Source organism: Triturus cristatus, chromosome 2_2, assembly GCF_964204655.1.
Source record: "Triturus cristatus chromosome 2_2, aTriCri1.1, whole genome shotgun sequence".
NCBI classification, from domain to species: domain Eukaryota; kingdom Metazoa; phylum Chordata; class Amphibia; order Caudata; family Salamandridae; genus Triturus; species Triturus cristatus.
In genome coordinates this window covers 104214623-104232948 of record NC_140582.1, presented here as the reverse complement: position 1 = coordinate 104232948, position 18326 = coordinate 104214623, and positions in this window count along the sequence as shown.

Here is an 18326-nt window from a genome sequence, read left to right as displayed (position 1 = left end):
CCCCACTATTCCTTCCTGTCAGTCAGCTGCACTGTGAGGTAGCGTGTTTGTGGTGGCAAACTGTCTGGCAGTGTTTATTTGGCCTTGTTCTATTTGTTTGTAGGTTGGTACATGTCATGACACAGTTCCAAGTCACTATGAGATGGCAGGTATTGTGTTTGTCTGACTAGCATACACATCTTGGGATGATTATCTATTGTTTACTGTGGCTTTGCTTGCTGTGCATGGTTTCACTGTCCCCTTGTCACACAATATTGAGTATGTTGTTTGTGTACTCACCAGGCTCTGGTATGTCTGTTAGACCATGGATGCTCTCTGGTGGTAGGATGTCCCGCACCTTCTCCTCCCAGGTCCTGAAGTAGACTGGTTTGGCAGGAGGGCCACCGCCGGTGCACTGAAACAAAGCGTGATCTTTCTCGATGAGTTTCTTGACCCTCCTGCGCACGTCATACCACCTGTTCTGGATATCGTCCTTTGTGCGCCTTGTTGGTGCTTGTGCGTTCACCTTGTCCCCAATCCTCACCCACATCTTGGTTTTCTGTGACATGGGGGTCCTTTGGACCAATGTACCAAACAAATGTGGCTCTACTCTGATGATCTCGTCTACCAGCACTTCTAACTCACTATCTGTGAACTTTGGATTCTTCTTTGGGGGCATGGTGATGGGTGGTGGTGGTGAGTGATGTGTGTGCGAGGGTGCAAGTGAGGGTGGGTTAGTGTTGGTTTAGCTAGCTGTAGGTGTGTGTGCTTTTGGTGAGGTGCGGATGGTGTGTGAGTTGTGTGATGGGTGAGTTGTGAGTGTGTCTGTGGTTGCTGTGAGATGGTGTTTGCTGCTGGTTGTGTCTCCTATTTGCAAAGGATCATGGTAGTGATTGATGTCCTTTATATAGGTGCAGTTGTGGGTGTGTCTTTGTCCCAGTTTTTTGGGGGGGATATTTATTGGCGTTGTCATTTCTTGTTTGGTCCTTTTTTTGTCTTTTTTCCTTTGGGTTTTCTAGGCATGAAGGAGACGTTCTTCTGACCGAGATGGATGCTGATGTTGGCTCGTGCGGGCTTCTCCGCCTCGTTAACGCTGACTATCTTCTGTGTTTCATACGCGTCGGTCACGGAGATCTCTATTAAAGTGGGCCCGGTTTTCTGTGCATGTCGGTCATGCGGCTTGGGCTCCGTGCGAGTCGATCTGGTTTTACAAGCATTGCATTGTACTGCGCAGATCGGACATCGCGGGTACGTGTCGGTCGGGTTCATTCCGGGTCCGTGTTGGTCGGTGAAACTCGCGTTGGTTTTCCAGCCGGATCACTATTTTCCCTACGGCTCGGTCGTACGGCTTGTATTCCGTACGTGTCGGTTGTAATTTACACGCGTTGCATCGTATTGCATGGGTCGTGTGGCGCCGGTCCATGTCGGTCAGTCTCCGGTCCGGGTCCGTGACGGTCGGTACATTTTGCATCCGGAATCGGCCCCTAGGAGGATAACATTTACTATTCCCACTACAATGTATGCAAATTTGAAGAAGGTGCTGGACACTGAAGATGTAAAATATACTATTCCCACTCCAATCTAAACTAATTTGTGGACAGTGTTGGACACTAAAAGGGTGTCATTTACTATTCCTATTCCAACCTATACCAATTTGAAGAATATGTTGGACATTTACTATTCCTACTGCAATATATATCACTTTATGGAAGGTTTTGGACAGCAAAACAATGACATTTACTATTCCCACTGCAAACTAACCCAATTTGGGGAAGGTGTTAAACACTAAAAGGCCGACATTTACTATTCTCACTCCATTTTAACCATGTTGGGGGAAGGTGCTGGACACTAATGGGGTTACATTTACTATTCCAACTCCAATCTATCCAAATTAGGGGAAGGTGTTGGACACTAAAGGGGTGAAATTTACTATTCATCCCCAATCTAACCATATTAGGGGAAGCTGTTGGACACTAAAGAGGTGAAATTTACTATTCCCACTCCAATCTAACCATATTGATGGAAGCTGTTGGACACTAGAGGGGTTACATTTACTATTCCCACTCCAATCTAAACACATTGGGAGAAGGTGTTGTAGACTGAAGGGATGATGTTTATTCTTCCCAATCCAATTTAAGGCTACTTGAAGAAGGCGTAGGACACTAAAGAGGTGAATTTTACTATTTCAACTACAATCTAAAACATTTTTAACAAGGTATTACAAGTTAAACATTTTAAATACACAATCAATACTCCATCGTCACAAACAATTATTTAACAATAAAATAAACTCAATTTTTTAAATCTAAAATCACGCTAACCAAAGCTACAAACATATATATTCATATTCAAACATTAACATATATAAAAAAATTATTAGTATTAATAATTATTATAATAAGTAAAGACAAAGTACCATTCCTAAACTTTAAACCAACAAGCAAAAAATTAAATCATAATCCAAATTTAACAATCATAAATTTCAAAATTAGTAAAACCAATCTTAATTTACAAAATTAAAAAATATTTGTTTGTAATATAAAATTTTATATTTAAACAAAGTAACACATATTTGTAATATGTACATTCATATTCAAGCAAAGTATACAATTTGTAACTTTTATATTAAAAAAATCTAATTATATAACTTTGTTAGTTTGTTTATACATTTGTACATTTGAAACTATTCTTATTATATAAATCTTTTCATGAATGTTTCTAAATTTTCTTTTTTCTTACCATTAATATATTGTTTATTTTTCAAATAAAATGTAATAAAAATATTGATGTAACATAATTAAATTAAACTTTTAGAACATTAATTTGCATATCATTAAACTATTTAACATAAAATGTACTTTAAAGTGTACTTATTAAAAAAATCTCCTCACCCTTATCCCCTAAAAACCCCAAATCCCACTTAAAAAGAAAGTATGAAACCAATATTTATATGCATTAATACAACTAAAAATACAAATGTCAACAATTGCATAACTAAATAATTATCTTACTAAAAACACAAATAATAGAAATTAACAAACATATAGAAACAAACACCCTACAATAAATTACATACTAATTAACACTTACAAACAATATTACATACAACAATATTTTCTACATCGATATATTTTACAACAATATTAAAAACAACACCAAAAACAACATTTTTACCTTCGGCGTTCCTGTTGATATTTTTGGCATCTTAATATTCTTGACAGGGTATTTGTGTATCACAATACTTTTTTTCCAATATTTTACCTCATATTACTCTGGTCTTAGGAAGAAACACTATAAAACAGCTGAGAGTGAGTGCTTGCAAGATCGGGACTCTTGCTAATTTCATTGAGGGTTAGACTAGCATGATTTTATAGGACCCTAATCATTTTCTGTTCTGTGACAATAAGAAGCTTTATTTGGTTACTGATGCTGCCTTTGTGTTGAGGACAATAACACAACAGAAGTTAAAAAAAATTACCAGCCCATCTGGCAACTGTGGTGCTAACCTTGAAGTGAGGCTACCCGGGCACGGGGATGAAAAGCAGCAAAGTCATCAGAGACACATCACAATACAATGTGTTTCTCAGACATGTGGTTGAGCCATGGAGCAGTATCCCTGACTGTCAAACTGGTTGCTATGTTTTGTCCCTGCTATGTTTTGAACTAACTGCTGCACAATGCCATTCATTAGCAGAGGCCTTGATGAAGGTAATGCTAAGAGCGTGGCCTCAAAAGCACTTTATTTTGGGATTGCGATAATCACGTTTCACTTCACTGCGACCATGTGAGAAATTGGGTTGTTGGTTGTGGGGGATGAACCCTCCTCAAACAACAGCCACAACCCTTGTCAGGGTGAACCACAACAGTCACTAAATTCACCTGTGCTTAACTCTCTGGTAGCATTGCACTAAAGTAGTCATGCTTAACATAGAGGCAATGTGTAAATGCAGCACACAAACAGTAATAACGTGAAAACACAACACAAAAAAATTCATACACCAATTTAGAAAAATAGGGTAACATTTTACAAATTATTATTTTTTTTTTTTTTTTGTAAATTCTTTTTTATTCAACAACTTGCACATTATGACAATATCTTTACATTATTACAATATACGAACTGCATGGGCACATTCTTAACAGTAGCATTCTATTTTACAAATTATTTGACACCAAAACGACACAAATCTAATCAGTAGAACTGGAGATATGCAATGTCAAAGTTTTAAGGTAAGTATAGCATCTAAAAGTATAAACTGCCAACTGTAGTTATCTGGTCACGCTGGACCAGAACAAAGTCACAATTTCAGGCTGACCGCAAAAGAGTACTGGCTAGATACAAGGACCAAGTTAGTCTCACTGAGGATTGTACCTTATGTCTTTGATGCTCTAGTGAGGAGGTGTGAGGGCTGCGATACGAGGTCCTGCATTGAGTTGTACTGCACTGTATTTTTTTACAGACACAGTGCACTGCACTGTGAGACGCAGTGCAACTCAATGCGGAGATATGGGCTGCAATGCAAGATCCTGTGTCTAGTTCCGCTGCTCTGTGTAAGTTCTGATGAGGGGCTGTGAGGGCTGTGATGCGAGGTTCTGTGTTGAGTTGCGTTGTGCTGCATTGAGATGCATCGCACTGTGTCGGTTCTGAGGGAACCCACATTTGGGCCAGGAGAAGGGCACTCTGATGCCAGTCAATGGTCCCTGACCTTGGGGGCACCTCCTGAGAATCAGAACTCACTCCAGCAGAGGCCAGTAGCATGGCACAGGCAGGTTCAGCTGAGTCTGGGCAGCTGGGCAGAGGCAGGACAGTCTCTAGAGCTTATTATAGCCCAGTAGCTCACAAGAAGGCCAGTCAGTCCTCATTCAGCAGGGCAGTAGGGCAGCAGGGCATTCGTTTTCATTTGTATACTTTAGTTTGGTCATTAACCATAAAATCAGGGCAGTCCTTCTTGCAGTAGGGCAGCCGTTCCAGAACCAATGGTAGCAGAGCAGTCCTTCTTCTTAGTCTTCCACAGCTCCAGAACTGATTTGAAGAGTGAGTCCGAGGGTACTACTTTTATACCTGATGTTAGCTTTGAAATGGAAGAGACTTGTATTGTATTGTATGGAATACTTTTAAAGCGTGGCTGCCACCCAACAGGTATCCTGGCGCTGGGATTACCAAAAAAGACACTGTGTGTGACTGAATTGAAAGATATCTAGGAATTAATATCTAGGAAAGAGTCTAGTTTTCAGCTCCTTCCTGAATCGTGCTAGAGTGTTCATTTGTCTCAGCTCGATTGGTAAGGAATTCCAAAGACGAGATGCGGCAAAACTAAAAGACCTACCGCCTAATCGGGCTCTATTGATGCGGGGATTACATACCAGATTGGCTGAGGAGGAGCGTAGGCTTCTAACTGGGCAGTAACATTGAAATTTCCTCTGTAGGGGTTTAGGCCCTGTTTTGTGTATTGCCCTATAGACAATACACAGTGCCTTAAATTGAACTCTTTGCGCTATTGGTAGCCAATGAAGATCTTTTAAGACAAGTGAGGCTGGTGCACTGCGTCGTCTAATTAATGCAAGCTTAGCTGCCATGTTCTGTATTCTTTGCAGTTTTTTCATCAAGTAAGCTGGTGCTCCTAAAAGTAGGGCATTGCAGTAGTCTAATCTACTCATAATAATACTCCTTACCACTTGAGGTCTTGCTGAGGTCGGTAGAAAAGGCAGTATTTTTCTGAGAGCTCGGAGCAGGGATCGACAAATGCTCACAGTTTTATGTACTTGAGAGTAAAGTTGCAAGTTACTATCGAGTAGCTTCTGGATGTTTCCCCCCCAAAGAGGTGTTGGGAATTTCCTGCCTCCCTGCCCTAGTCCTAGTCTGTCTGCAGTCACAATAGGCTAGTTAGAAGTTCTTGTGTGTGAGCTGAAGCATTGTCTTTGAAGTGCAAGTGTGATAGTTCCACCCCCTCATCAAGTCAGGGTAACCCATACTGTCAACACTTTGTGATACTGTCTGGGAGGAATACGCAAAGGCCAAATACACCTAGTCATGTGACCCAGGAAACAGGCTGCAGGCACCAAATGGCTTGGACAAGAAAATGCGAACTTTCTAAAATGGTATTTTCAGAAGAGTGACTTCAAATCCAACTTTACCATTAAAAAGGGTTTAAATTGCCATTCCTCAGCCACAAAACCTGACATTCCTACCTGCTCCCACACAAATGTTATCACTTATTAAATGTAATAAGGTAACCCAATGTTATACTATGGGAAAGGTAGGCCTTGCAAAAGGGAAAATGGAATTTGAAAGTTTTTCGCTACTAGGCCACTTAATACTTAAAAGTACAAGTCCAAGTTTTTAAACAAAATTAAGCCTGTCCTATGGGCTGTTTAAGGCCGACACTAGGGATGACGTATATTCAATAACAAAGAAGGTTTAGGCCTAGCAAAAGTTTATTTTGCTTTTCCGAAATGGCAGTTTAAAAACTGCACAAATAGGCTGCATTGGCCGGCCTGAGACATGTTTTTAAAGGGCTTTAGTCAGTGGAACAATACGTGCTGCAGACCCACTAGTGCCATTTAATTTACAGGAGCTGGATAGAATTGGTAACACTTTACTAAGGACTTACAAGTAAATTAAATGTGCCAATTGGGTAAAATAAATGTGCTCATTTTACCATGTTTAAAGGAGAGGGCTCATTCACTTTTGCACTAGTAAGCAGTGGTAAACTGCAGAGACATAAAAGCCAACAGAAATGGGTTCAGAAAACAAGGAGGGTGAAGGCTAAAAGTATGGGGGTGATCTTGCAGAGACAGCCAGGTCCAACCAACCACACAAATTGCTTTTTTGCCTAAGAGACATACTGTGTCTTCCAATCAGGACATTCAGTGTCCTGTACTGCCCTACAGTATTAAAGAATCTTTGGAATCATCCACCATTGAGAAAATATGACCATGCCATTGGTGGTGCCCCTGTAAAGAACCTGTAAAACAGAGCTCTCAAAGTGCCTCTGGGAAACTTGTTTAATAAGGTCTGATTTAGGAGTGAATAAGTCAGTCCTCTAGAGGATATCCCACTATGAGAACAGTAACACTCTGCCTGGCCTCCTCATTAACTGAATAAATGATCAGCATGCACGCACCACATACCAATATTTCATAACATGCAAGTCGTTTGTTTGAGCACTCTCATTTTGTGGAACCCTTCAACATGTCAGGTAATACAGTCAAGAAATATATTGGTGTCGGAACTTGTCCTCGGTGCTGATAAGGTGCTGCCCTGTAATACTAATTTATACTAAATGTATAGGTTCAGTGTGGACAACAATAATACTTTTCAGATACTACCACATCATATATCAATAGATTACTTTCGGCTGTGAATGCAAGGTTAGTATTGATATGAGATATCAATATAATCCTAGACTCTTTACCTGGGATACCGTGACAAGGTCGCAGTATGCAAACAGATCCAATGCAAATTTCTATCACATGACCATACATGGATTGAGTTACCACACATTTATGCAACAATTGAACTTCTTCAAATACTGTAAGAGACTTTAGTGCCAATGCACAAAATAAGGGCCCAATTACAATCTCGGTCGAAGCAACATTGATAAGCCGTCGGTGGTGGGCTGACCGACTGACAGCACTTCAGTCTCACCGCTAGATTACAATGCCAGCGGTCGGCCCCTAAATGGTCGAGGGGAACCCCCCACCTACAACAGGATAAGTGATCCTGTTGGATTGGAAACGCAATCCCGAATGGAGGCGGTGCTGAGACAGCCACCGTCATCGGGATTACAATATCTATCTCCAACATCCTTTTCATGTTGGAAAGACCGCCATGAAAAGGCTGTCAGAAATGGATTTAGAGGGCCCCAAACAGGGTCCCCTTCCACCATGGCCCACTGTATAGGGGCCCAAGGAGCACATAGAGTGCCTCCCTGCACCTACATGCACTGTGTGCCATGCACCATATGGTGCATGGTACACGTTGCAGGGAGGTTCAGGAAGTGCTCCTTTGCATGGTGACTTGTGCTGCAGCCCTTTAACTGGACCACAGCACAAACTGCCATGTAAAGAAGCACTTTGAGACCGCCAGCACAGTGGGCACATTATAATTGGGTGGTCAGACTGTGGACTTCTTGTCAGGGGGTCTCCTGACCGCTGCGATATCAGTTTGTGGTTCCACCACCCGATTGTGTAATCAGGGACTTAGTCTTGAGAAAGCCTTAGGATGCTTAGCCGCATGGGACAAAAAACGTATTGGCAGTAGAACTATTAACTCACTAATGTGCAGTGAACTTTTGCACCACTACCAATAGGAATTTTCAGTTTCAAAATGTAACGGAGAAGTATAAAAGAATCAGCTATTTTCTTTAAACTGTTAACAAGTCTTTGAATATATTTATAACAAATATCAATATTAACCTTGTGTACTCAGTAAAAAAGAATCTATTGCTATATGATGTGTTGATGTCTAACTAACTAACAAATTGTTATTGTTGGCTATACTCAACCTATATACTTTAACAAGCATTCCATAACATAATGCTTTAACAGCTAAGCACAAGAAACAAAACAAAGGCAATAACAAGGTCATGTTCCTAGATAACTTCACAAAAGGGTCGCTGTTGTAAAAATAAACAGAAGAAATCAATACATATTTAGTTAATGCATACTGCCAATGCATATCGCAATTGGGAAACAATACCAATCAAAGACCCAGCCAGGATCCATATCACTCCTCTCACAGCCAAGCACCTCTACCGTGCACCCAGTCCCCTTAACCATTGTAACAGGGAAATGTAGGAAATTGGGTTACAGGTTGAAAGGGGTGAAACCCTACTCAAGCAGCACACACAGTTCCTGTCAGGGTGAAACACAGACAAACCCCAAATTAATCTGTGCTGAACCATCTGGCAGCTTGGCAGAAAGCAGTCAGGCTTAACTTAGAGGTAATTTGTAAAGTATTTATGCAGCATTTTAAACAGTGATAAAATGAAAACACAAAACAAGTAAAAACCCCACACCAATTTCGAAAAATAGAGTAACATTTAATAAATTACTTGAAACCAAAGCAACAAATCTGGAGATAGTAATTTTAAAGATTTTTAGTAAGTATAGCACCTAAAGCATAAAATGCCGCTCATGTTATCTGGTCATGTGAGACCGGTTGAAAGCCACAAGTTCAGGCTGATCGCGATGGAGCGCTGGCGGGGTACAGGGACCTGGTTAGTCCTGCCGAAGTACCTTAAAAAGTTCCGCGCAAAGTGTTCTGCTCGTGGGTGGTTGGGCTGCGGGGAGTAGGAAGAGCTTTGCAGATGATAGTTGCTGAATCGTCAAGTTGCTGTTGGGCGTTGTGGATAGTTGTAGGTGGAGATTCGCGTTGATGGTCTCAGTGGGCTGTTAATGCTGTGGTGCGAAGTGCAGATCTCGCATCACATCAGTGGCGGAGGCTGTGGCGCGAAGAGATTCAATTTAATGGAGCTTCACGTTTTCCGGCGGCACAGGTGGCAAGATCTTGGCATAAACAGGTCACTTAATTTCGTCTTCTAGTCTTCCTATCCTACACATTTGTTGTGTTTTATCTATTTCATCTCCTCAGTTCCTTTCACCTTCAGCATTATGTTTAATGGTTTTGATGTGCTGTGAGTTATCCTTTTCTTCCAAGTGAAGGTATTGGCGCTTTGTATCCTTTGCTTTAACTGGTTGCTGGGATTGCTTCCTTGTCTTCCGCAGTGATCATTGCGGCTTCATTTGCATAAGTACTGGTAAGTATATAGGCAATTAAGGAATTATCTTACCATAGTTATTACTTCATGCTACTCGCCATTTACCTGTGATTACATTCTAGATTTTAAGATACAGGCCTTTATCAAGTGCAACTTCACCTCTCGAACACCATTGCCCACAAGAGGGTGATTCTGTTAGCATCACACCACTAGCTGAGACCGGAAGAAACGCTCTCTCTCTGTCTCACTCTCTCTCTCTCTCTCTCTCTCTCACTCTCTCTCTCTCTCTCTCTCTCTCTTCCTTTCCCATCCTCCATTTGCTAATTATCTTGTCTTGGCCATAAGGCTGCAACACTTATGATAGGGAAGGTAGGGCAGGATCCTTGTCAGCTTCACACCAGTATTGGTTCTTGAGTGCAATAACTCAAAAAGGATATTACACTAATATTGCAGCAACAGGTCAAAAAATCACGATGGTAACTTAAAATATTTAAAGTATATATGCAATCATTTGAACAGAAAGCAACTTATCGACTTGAGAAACCCCCAAAAAAGATTAGATTTCTCTGACAGAATTCTAGGTCGTGAGCCACAGGTCCAACACCTTCTCATTTTCAAATGCAAACTTACACATTAGGCAGAGAGAACCTGCGAGTAAACGGGCATCTGGTTGCATGGGACCCTTGAAATAAAATGAGGGAACAATAATAAAAACTACTTTCCCTTACTTTCAATTGGACTCAAAGAGGAATTCACTCTTTTTTTTTTTTCAAAAACCTTTATTGAAAAGGAGAAACAACACATCACATTACAAGTTGTCATTGCAGCATAGATGCAGTCACATTTACATTAACCCTTTATATTTTATAATGGAAATGAGGAGGAAGTTAGACCTGAAAGGCACAGGTCCTGACCTAAGATGCACAGGCGGAATTTAGGATGGACTGTTAGGTGTATGTGAGGGCAGGTGTGGCGATTGGGATTTGTCGGCTGCGCTACCTCTAGCGTCCAGTGCATCCTCAGCGGGGGAACCAGATGGTGGGCTGTCTGGGGCGGCTAGGCACCGTAGGTAGGAGAGGAGAGGGGCCCAAATGTCAGGGGGCCTGCTGGAAGCCGGCATCAAGTCCCAAAATTTGCCCAGCAATGTCTGACAGTGGGCAGATTCATCTAGCCAATTTTTGACTTTGGGTGCCAGTTTACACCCCCAGTGGCCTGCGTTTAGCAAGAACCCGAAACATGGCGGTTAGTTTGCGGCTCGCAGTGGATATGTTTTACATAGCCTAAAAGGCATACCAGGGGATTGGGGATGACATGTTCAAGTGTGATATCGCTGATGACTGCGCATACGTCTTGAGAAAAGGCGGAGACCTTGGGGCACAACCAGGCTAGATGAGTAAAGTCTGCAGCAGGGGCAGAGCACCGCGCACATCCCAATCTGTAATTAGGAGATAAGCGTTTAGTCTTATTGCAACAGTATAGCCAGACCTCTGGGGGAAGGTCGCTGCCCAAATGTACACTCCAAGCAGTGCGGGCGCGTTCAGTGCCAACAGAAGAGGCGGCTAGCTTGAGAGCATAAAGTCTAGTGAGCAATTTACGTGAGGAACTAGAGGAGTGGACCAGCTTGAGGGCAGCGTGTGCCGGGGGGGCCTGAGGGAACATATGGTTTGCCTCCATTCAGGTCGCTATAGTCTGGTAATACAGTAACCTATCCAATGGGCCAGCTGTAGTGACGTTCCACACTTCATTCAGGAAAAGAGGAATCATACGAGGATTACAGTGACAGCTCCAATGTTTATTCCAAGTTACTGAGTACAGCCAGAGACCAGCAGCTCATCCAGCACAACGGACGCTCAGTTAGAATACACACTCATCCCATAACATTCCTATTACAGGTGTAGGTTCTATTCCTACTCACGAGCCTGCTTAAAGCGATACACCATCGCTACACATCTCCCTTCTTAATTATACATTGTTCACAAATATATTTTCACAGAAACTCACAGGCAACATTGTTACAAATAAAAACAACAGAACTTACATAATACATTACTTAAACACAACAAAACCTTCAAGTTTCCTGGGAGCTGTAATACTCCTACCAAACCTGCTTACCCTGCTCCCAGTAGTACATTCATTGATAGGCTCTTTATTCTGTGTTCCCACTTCACCACTTTTACCCTGAACTTGACCATCCTTTAACACAATACCTTCAGGGGTTTGCCCACCAATGTCATCATGATCACCAGAGACAACTTCACCTGCTTCACTCTGCTCCGTCTGAAAACCCAAATGGTCTGTAGACTGTGCACTCATGCCAAGATCTATATCCCCTAGTCTTTCATTACATTCTCCCAACAACGGGAAAACATCCATCCACCAATAGTCTCTTCTCCCCTCTGAAACACAATTTTTTGCTACACCTTGATCATTTGAAATAGCAATGCGGCTCATGTGATGGACACTGCCATCATCGAGCTGCACTGTGTTCCTCATGACCTTTATAATGGTTTTAGGTTCCGAAAATCTGGGTTGCAACTTGCTAGATTTTTTCTCAAGCTTAACCCTTACCCATTGTCCAATGCGGACACATGGTTCTTTTGTACCATGTTTTTTGTCAAAATACGTTTTATTCTTCTCTTGTGAAGCCTTCATAGCTTCTTTTACAAGTTCAGCATCCCAGTCATACTTCCTACTTCTGCCTATCCACCCAGGATTAATTTTACAATGTGGGAATCTTCCACGCATTAACCCAAACGGACTCTCCCCAATTGTGTCATGGGGTGTGATTCTATATGACCAAATCAACTTGTCCAGTTCATCATCCCAATTTTTATTACCTTTCTTCGCCAATTGCAAAACGCCTTTCAAAACTCTGTTAACCCTTTCTACCACTGAATTACCTCTTGGGTGATACAATGCTGTGAACTTTTGCTGAATCCCAGTGTTCTCCATAAATTTTCTCATTAAGTCAGACTTGAATTGAACGCCATTGTCAGTAAGGATGCGTGCAGGCAAACCTTCTCTAAGAAAGCATTTCTGTAAAAAACAAATAACTGTCTCTGTGTTCACTTTCGTCACCACTTCAACCTCAATCCACCTCGAAAACATGTCCACCAGAACCACCAGGTACTTGGTAACACCATCCTGCCATTCTACGGGACCCATAATGTCTAAAGCGACTTCTTCCCAAGGCAACTCTGGACAAGACAGTGAAGACATCGGGGGATTGAGTGTTTTATGTGCTTTATCCGAAGATTCACAATTGATACACTCCCTTACAAACCGTTCAATTTCCAAGTCAATTCTGGGCCACCAATATAATGCTTTAATGTTCCTCTTAGTACGAGAAACTCCTGGGTGTCCTTCGTGCCCAATCACAATAATTTTATTTCTCATACCAAGCGGAGGTATAACTTTCCCTCCTCTACATACAAATTCCCCATCAAGGCTTAATTCATCACGCACCTCCCAAAAAGCTCTCAGTGCCAAATCCCGTTTGCACTCATTAGACCAACCTTGGATGACTCTATTTCTTACCGTCTCCAACGTTTTGTCCTTGCTACACTCCAAGTGCCAATCATCTTTACGCAAACCTGTTGTGTCGTCGAATACACCTGCCACCGAGAATTCACACCAGGGATCTAGGTCAATTTCTTTTATGGGTAACGGAAGTCTACTCAAGAAGTCCGCTATGATATTCTTAGCGCCAGGTACATACTTCACCTCATATACGAAATCTTGGAGTCGCATAGACATCCTTGCGATTCTCGCTGAGGCTCTAGACAAACCCTCTGTTGTCAATAGCTTCATCAGCGGTTTATGGTCGGAGCGCAACAAAAATTTCTTACCCCATATGAACTTCCTAAAGTGTTCCATTGCCCAAACACAGGCTAAAGCTTCGCGTTCTATTACAGAATATTTCTCTTCTGTAGGAGAAAGCGAACGAGACGCGAATGCTATAATCACTTCTTTACCATCATCCGAAACTTGAGACAATACTCCCCCAAGACCAGTACCGCTAGCATCAGTCGTAACAACAGAGAACGCCTGTGGATCAAAACCCTGTAATGTGGGAGCATGAGCAATTGCTTCTCTTATGCTGACAAATGCGCTCTGACAAGCAGGCGTCCAATTAAACACAACCTTATTCTTTAACAAATTTCGCATTTCATACGTTTTTTTCGCAAAATTATAAACAAATTTGGAATAAAATTCCGCCAAACCAAGAAATGAACGAAGTTCGTCCTTTGATTTAGGTGGAGGTGCATTAAGAATGGCTTCAACCAAACTGCATTTGGGTTTTATACCCGAACAACTAATCTCATGGCCTAAATACGTAACTGACCTCTCAGCGAACCTACACTTGCTGCCTTCAGCCACCAAGACATTTTCACGGAGAATGGACAATACCTCCCTTAAAATCATGTCGTGGTGTACTCTATCCTTCCCCATGATTAAAATGTCATCCTGGAAGACTGCCACTTCTTGGATGTGGTTAAAAAGGTTTGTCATGAGCCTCTGAAATACTGCAGCGGCTGATGCCAGTCCAAACGGCATGCGTTTAAATCTGTAACACCCAAAAGGGGTGCAGAAAGTGGTAAGGTGCCTACTGCTCTTCTCCAAGACAACTTGATGATAAGCTGATGACAGGTCCAAAGTGGAGAACCACTTTGCATTCCTAGTCACAGACCGCATTTCATCAATCCTCAGAAGAGGAAACTGGTCCACCAGTATGTTATCGTTGAGGTATCTCAAATCCACGCATAAACGGGCTTTGCCATTCGATTTGCGTGCTACGACTAATGGAGAAACCCATTCTGCAGCTTCTACCGTTTCGATGACATTATTTTCTAACATTTTCTGTAACTCTCCTTTCACCTCATCTCTTACAATGAAAGGGATGTTCCTAGCCTTGTGAATTTTGGGAATAGCCCCTTCTTTTAAGTGAATACGATGGGTAAATCCCTTTAACTTGCCCATGGTATTTGTGAAAACTTCTGGAAACTCTTGTAAAACCCACTTCTTAGTGTCTTCCCCATCACACGAGACTAGAACTTGTTCCTTGCTATTCGGATTCAGGATGATGTGTAACGACTTCTGATCTTTCCACCCCAACACTGATGGGCCTTCTCTAGCTACATATAGTTTACCCACTGCTTCTCTCTCTTTGAACCTGAAGATTAATGTTCTAAAACCCAACATGTCTATTTTGTCCCCTGTAAAGCTCTCAGCCGAGACATCATTAGGTTCCAGCCACTCCTCAATTTTTCCAATAAACACATTGTTACATATTTCTTGTGAAATTATGGTGAATGGAGATCCCGAATCAGCAGCAAGTTGTACTACAATGCCCCCTAACGAAATCATACATAACGGTTTAGAAGATGAACTACCCGTTATATTCAGTACCACTTTCTTTCTTTGGATGCAATTCACTTGAATATCTGCATCACTGGCAGTTGAGGAACTATCATCATCCTCTTCTTGAACACATTTCACCTTATTTTTAGTATTCATTTTTTTTTCCGTCTGCAAACTCTAGAGAAATGACCAATTAGCCCGCACTCTAAGCACTTAGCCGACTTTGCAGGACACTTCTCATAGCCTGCAGAGTGTGAATAACTTCCACATCTATAACAAATCAGATTTCCCAACCTTCTATTATCAACATTATCCGTTTTTTTTTTGTAGTGAAGTCTGATTTGCCTTTATCGAACCTTGTGTTACCGTTATTTTTGTACACATTTTTCTTTTCACTTACTTTACCCACGACATCACTAGTGGTCGTTTTGTCATTCGAGAGCGTGGCTTTCGCACACCTCTCTGAAAGTTCACCTTTCTTAACAATAGCAATTATGTCTTTAAGACAACTTTCTCCTTCAATCCACAATTTATCTTGTAGTGACTTATTCTTAGTGTACATTACAACCTGGTCACGGATAAGCTCGTCATGCAGTTGAGCAAACCTGCACTTACTCGCTAATTTCCTTAGCGCGGAAACATATTCCTCTATAGTTTCCTGTTTATCTTGTTTCCTGTGGAAGAAAGCATGTCTAGTAACAGCAATGCATACAGAAGGAGAAAAATAATCATCCAGATCTAATATGGCCAATTTAAAAACGTCTGCGTCCCCCTCTGATCTTTCAACCTTAAACATTTCATAAAAAATCCGTAAACCTTTGGGGCCTAATGAATACATCAACATCCTTTTCTTCCTTTCAGGAGAGAATGTTCCGCTAATGTCCTCTAGATTCGCAATATAGTTGATGAAGTACTCCTTCCAAACTAACCATGTTACCACTGGTTCGCCTGGAGTTGATAAAAATTCTTTTGGCGAATTTATGTGTGGGTTTGCAAAAATTCCATCGCCAGAAGCGGCATTTCTTGTGTCCGAAGATGATGTGTCAGTCGGCATTTTGTTGAAAGGTAAGGCAACGACAAATCACAAAATGTAAATTAATGAATCCCCAAAACCCGTAAGCTTGTGACTCTACACAACTTCCAGACTGTTCCTCTGGTATTTTCAGAAGAAAAAAAAAATCACCACCTCAAGTTGTCAATGCTGTGACATAGTATATCACCACTTCAAGAAAGCTCCCTGGTGTACTCAGCGAAGAGAAAAATGAGCTGCTTAAATGTTAACAAAGTAGGTTCACATCCCCTGTGTTCACGAGGATAAACTCGTCATTATTTTCTTTTGTTTTAAATGAATTTATCCCATCTTGCTCACCTCGAAGTGCTTGCGACATAGACTCCTCGTCAAAATAATTCCTTGAGCGGTAAGCTTCACTGCGTTGTCTAACTCCGTTCGTGAGACGCTGTCATGGCAACAGACTCGCTTGCCGACGGTGTCCTGTGAGCGTTTAACCACGTAACGTGGTGACGTACGCTTTGCCAGTCACACGTCGAGATGCGGATGCAGATCGAGCGTGAGGGAATGGACTCGCGGAGCTCACCAACGTTAGTAGCGACATTCAAATGTGAGTTAAGTCTTTGATTTATTTCACAGTCTCCAAACTTGTAAAATAAGCTTACCGCAGCATAAGAGGTCGTCAGGGGATCACATCCAGGCAAAAATGAAACGCATAGAACTCCACGTTCCCAAAGTTGAAATGCGAGAGAAAAAAAAAATATGTCCGTTCAGCCTCCTCTGTTGATTCAAGGTGACCACGATGCACCAGTCGATCAACTCCAGGATACAGCCGTTATTATCGCTTACTTGCTTCGTCTTTTCCTTCCACTCAACTCAAGGATACGGCCGTTTATGCCGCTTGCTTGCTTCTTTTTCCTTCCTCCAGCTTTAAAAAAATTTTTTAAGACGATCCCAAAACGTCGCCAAAATTGTGTAGTGACGTTCCACACTTCATTCAGGAAAAGAGGAATCATACGAGGATTACAGTGACAGCTCCAATGTTTATTCCAAGTTACTGAGAACAGCCAGAGACCAGCAGCTCATCCAGCACAACGGACACTCAGTTAGAATACACACTCATCCCATAACATTCCTATTACAGGTGTAGGTTCTATTCCTACTCACGAGCCTGCTTAAAGCGATACACCATCGCTACACCAGCATCGTCAGATAGGAAGGAATTCACTCTTAAGGCATATAACCTTATCAGCATACAGCATCAACCCTAGAATAATGACCACAGGAAAGCTCCCACACCCTCACAAAAAACGAATTTTGGTTTGTGTGGTGGTACTACGAAAACCACTTTTATGCCCACAACTTAATACAATGAACATCAAAAACCTGTCTCCTTCGGGCCAGAGGTGAGGAAAGTACTCCATACACTATAATGGTACACTATAGTGGTGGAAGAATATTACTCCACTTGAAGAACCATAAGTCAAAGCAGAGACAGAAATCAGCCCTCACATTAATATTTTTTTGATCAGTACTCAATCAGATGAGAAAAGCACCCTCGACACCAACAAATTAGTATTTGATAAATGATGCCATATGTATCTTAGATAACAAGAAACCATGAGTGAAATACAAATATATACAACTATTCTCAAAATACCTATAAATGTTAACGCTCACACACTACCAGTTTGGAGAGTTGGGTAGAAGCCCTCTACCGTAGTCTTAGCAAGACATTCAACATATTCAGTACATCAAATGGAAAAGACCACACAAAGGGCAGAAAGCATTGAAAATAACAGAATTGCTTGATACTTATTGAGCATAATTATGCCAGAGTTTCGTGGCTCTACGACCAAAAAAAGGAGACATAAAATAAGGAAAGAAGTGCTTAATTTGGGCTGGCGTTTGCAGGTGGGGCCAACCGTCACTCATTTTTGAGGACTGGCACTCATTTTTGGGACCCGCACTTATTTTGCCATCATAAGACTTTCGCCCTGAGGAAGAGAGATTAAAACACAAACGGGGGAAAGAAAGAAGAAAAGGAAGAAGCAACAACAGTAAAGGAAAAAAATGAGCTGAAAAAGAACCTGCAAGAGTGAGATAAAAGGGTAAGGAGTGTCTGGTGCTGTCTTGGTACTCCTCACCCTTGATTTTTCCAGCGCTGATCGCGGGCTTCTGAGCAAAACTTTGGGAATCTGCACTTATTGGTTTAGAAAATAAGCACTGAACAAAAGAGCCTTATAATTAAATAT